The sequence below is a fragment of the Lactuca sativa genome, chromosome 9 (genome assembly GCF_002870075.4).
Source record: "Lactuca sativa cultivar Salinas chromosome 9, Lsat_Salinas_v11, whole genome shotgun sequence".
Classification (NCBI taxonomy): domain Eukaryota; kingdom Viridiplantae; phylum Streptophyta; class Magnoliopsida; order Asterales; family Asteraceae; genus Lactuca; species Lactuca sativa.
The window spans coordinates 220205097-220208836 of NC_056631.2; positions in this window are offsets into that span (position 1 = coordinate 220205097).

The following is a 3740-nucleotide window of genomic DNA, read 5'->3' on the forward strand; positions in this document are numbered from 1 at the left end:
GTAGGTGTGGAAGGTAGTATGAGCCCGTACTACTGAAAGAATAGGACCCATATGCATAGCAAGGAAGTCACAACCCCTAGGGTTAGTCGGGAGTTGGTTATGTATTGTTATGCGATCATCTGATATATGTTGGTGTGTTTTTAGTATGGTGATGACGAGACGTTTTGTGATTGCATCCGGGTCAGGATCAGGATCGGGAGACGGGGGCCAGGAGGTGCCGGTAGCACTTGAGCCTGTGGTACAGAGGGGGACGAATGAGCTAGACACCAGGATTCGAGAAGTCCTGCATGATGAGGTTGCCAATTTTTTCCGGGTGCAGTTATTGGAGATGTTTGGGTCTATTAAGACCGCTATGGTTGAGTACTTTGATGAGCGTTATGCATCCCTTGCAGATACGGCTACTGTCGTAGCTGCATCAGCTGTAACAGCGGGAGGAGGAGGTGGAGATAGACGAGTTTCTAGTACCGGGACTTCGATAATACGAAGCCCCTGATATTTGATGGTACTCTCGATGCGATTAGAGCTATGAGGTGGTTATCTGACGTGGAGGGTTTTTTCTTCACGTGTTCATGTCCTACTGACCAAAAGGTCAGATGTGCCCTGAACCTGCTGAGGCTAGGGGCCAAGGACTGGTGGAGATTGACGACGGGATCGTACACTGATGATCAGAGAGCTGTTGTTACTTGGGAGCAATTCAGGGAGATGTTCCGCACCCACTATGTTCTACGGGTGGAGCGGGAGCGGTTGGCTCAGGATTTTTTGAGTTTGAGGCAGGATGGAGAGTCGGTTATGGAGATTACCCGTATGTTCACAGAGAGGGCGATGTTCTTCCTAGAGTTTGATTCCGAGCAGGCTCATATGACTTGTTATCTGAGTATGCTCAAGACTGAAATCCGTCAGTTTGTGTTTACCCAATAATGTGATACTCTGTTGGAGTTGCAAGAGGCCACTAGGCGGCGTGATTTGGAGATCGAGCTGCAGTTGAGGGAGCAGCGTCCGGCCCCGGCACAGTCTCAGCTGGCGCCGAAGCGGTCTAAGATCGCTGATCATAGGACTGGGGGTCAGTAGAGCCGCACATGTGGGAAGTGCGTTAGGAGTCATTCTGGAGTATGTCGAGCGGGTAGCGGATGCCACAGATATGGCAAGGAGGCGCATTATGCAAAGGATTTTTGCCAGGGCGCCCTGGTTTCAGGTATGAGGTTCTGTTAACACTGTGATCAGGTTGTCCATGTGAAGGCCAACTGCCCTTTGCTAGCTGCCAAGCCGTAGGTTCCAGCGCCAACTACTTTTAGGATCGCTGATGGGAGGCCTGTTTAGGCCGAGCCTCCGAAGGCTCAGGGGCGTGCTTTCCAGCTTACGGCAGCGGAGGCCAGAGTAGCACCAGATGTGGTTGCGGGTATGTTCCTCTCCTTTACCTCATTTATTATATATGTGATATGCTTATATGTTTTACCTGTGCTTAGGTATGTTTTTAGTAAACTTCTTGCCTGCTTTGGTTTTATTTGACTCGGGGGCAAGCCGGTATTTCGTTTCTTAGACGTTTAGTAGGGGGTATGGTGTGCCAGTTGGCGAGCTAGAGTGTCCATTGTGAGTTTCTATCACCAACGAACAGAGAGTTTCTGCTTCTTCGGTCTACCGAGGATGCCAGTTGGAGATCTTCAGAGTGGTCTTTCTGATCGATTTGATTCTGATTCCCATGGGAGAAGTATGTGTGATTGTGGGTATGGATTGGCTTAGTCATTTCAATTCCATGATAGATTGTGAGGGCCAGCGAGTGGTAGTTCGATCCCCAGGTGGGGAGAACTGATTGTATATGGTGAGGGCACCAGAGCGGGGTCAGGGTTATGTTCAACCGCCAGAGCTCAACAATATATTCAGCACATATGTGCGGGTTACTTAGCGTACGTGGTGGATATGCGGGTTTGAGACCAGACTTCAGTTTGAGAGGTTCCAGTGGTTAGGTAGTTTGCCGACGTGTTTCCGAAGGAGTTGCCAGGGATACCTCCGGAGAGGCAGGTCGAGTTCCGGATCGACCTGTTGCCGGGTGCGGCTCCTATTGCCAAGGCGCTGTACTGTTTGGCGCCACCAGAGATGCATGAGCTGTATTCACAGCTGTAGGAACTGTTGGGCAAGCATTCCATTCAACCTAGCATTTCTCCATGGGGAGCACCGATCCTCTTCGTTAGGAAAAAGGATGGATCGCACCGAATGTACATTGACTATAGGGAGTTGAACAAGTTGACGGTGAAGAATCGTTATCCACTCCTGAGGATAGACGATCTATCCGACCTGTCACAGGGTGCATCTTGGTTCTCCAAGATTGACTTGAGATCGGGGTATCATTAGGTCAGGGTTAGAGAGGAGGATGTGCAGAAGACCGCCTTTCGGACTCGTTATGGTCACTACGAGTTCGTGGTGATGCCGTTTGGGCTCACCAACACGCCGTCAGTATTCATGGACCTTATGAATCTGGTCTGCAGACCGATGCTTGATCGCTCGGTCATCGTGTTCATAGATGATATCTTGGTGTATTCCAAGACCCGAGAGCAGCACGAGGAGCACCTCAGGGAGCTGTTGGAGGTTCTGAGACGAGAACGACTGTATGCCAAGTTCTCGAAGTGTGAGTTTTGGTTACGAGAGGTCCAATTTCTCGGACATCTTGTTAACCAAGAGGGGATTTTGTTCGATCTGGCCAAAGTCGAGGCAGTTTTGCAGTGGGAAGTGCCAAGGTCTCCTTCATATATCAAGAGTTTTCTAGGGTTAGCAGGATATTATCAGAGATTTATTCGAGACTTCTCCAAGATTGTGGTACCCCTCACTCGTCTAACGAGAAAGGAGGTGGATTTTTGGTGGGCCCTTGAGCAGCAGAGGACGTTTGAGACCCTCCGGCGATGTTTGTGTGAGGCCCCAGTTTTGACACTCCCCGACGAGTTACCCTACACATGATCTGGAGTTGAGAGCGGCGGTATTCACTCTCAAGATTTGGAGGCATTACCTATATGGGGTCCGTTGTACAATATACACGGATCAAAAGAGTTTAAGACACATCATGGATCTGTCGAACCTAAATATGAGACAGCGCAAGTGGTTAGATGTACTCATAGACTACGATTGTGAGGTCCTTTACCACCTTGGAAAAGCGAATGTGGTTGCGGATGCGTTGAGCCACAAGTCAGCTGGGTCTTCCACCCCAGCAAGGTGTATGAGGATAGTGGTGGATTCCCTGCTGGTGAGTTTGATCAGAGATGCCCAGGTCAAGGGCATACGACCAAAGAACTGGAAGTTGGAAAGGATCAATGGTGAAAGCGCTCGGTTTAGTCAGGATAGTCGGGGGTTATTGACCCGATGTGGTCGAGTTTGGGTTCCGATGACTGGTGGAGTTAGGTAGACAGTGATGGAGAAGGCTGATAAGTCTCATTTTTCCATACACCCAGGGGCCACCAAGATATACCGAGACTTGAGTTTGAGTTACTGGTAGCCATGTATGAAGCGAGAAATCGCTTGGTATGTCGAGAGGTGCTTGACCTGTAGGATAGTCAAGGCCGAGCATCAGAGGCCGCATGGTAAGCTGCAGCCTCTGGAGATCCCCATGTGGAAATGGGAACAGATCATGATGGACTTCATTATGAAGCTGCCAAGGACGGCGAAAGGGTTTGACGCTATATGGGTCAGCGTGGATCGATTGACCAAGAGTTCTCATTTCATGGCGATACGGGAGAGTTCTTCGGCCAAGAGGTTGG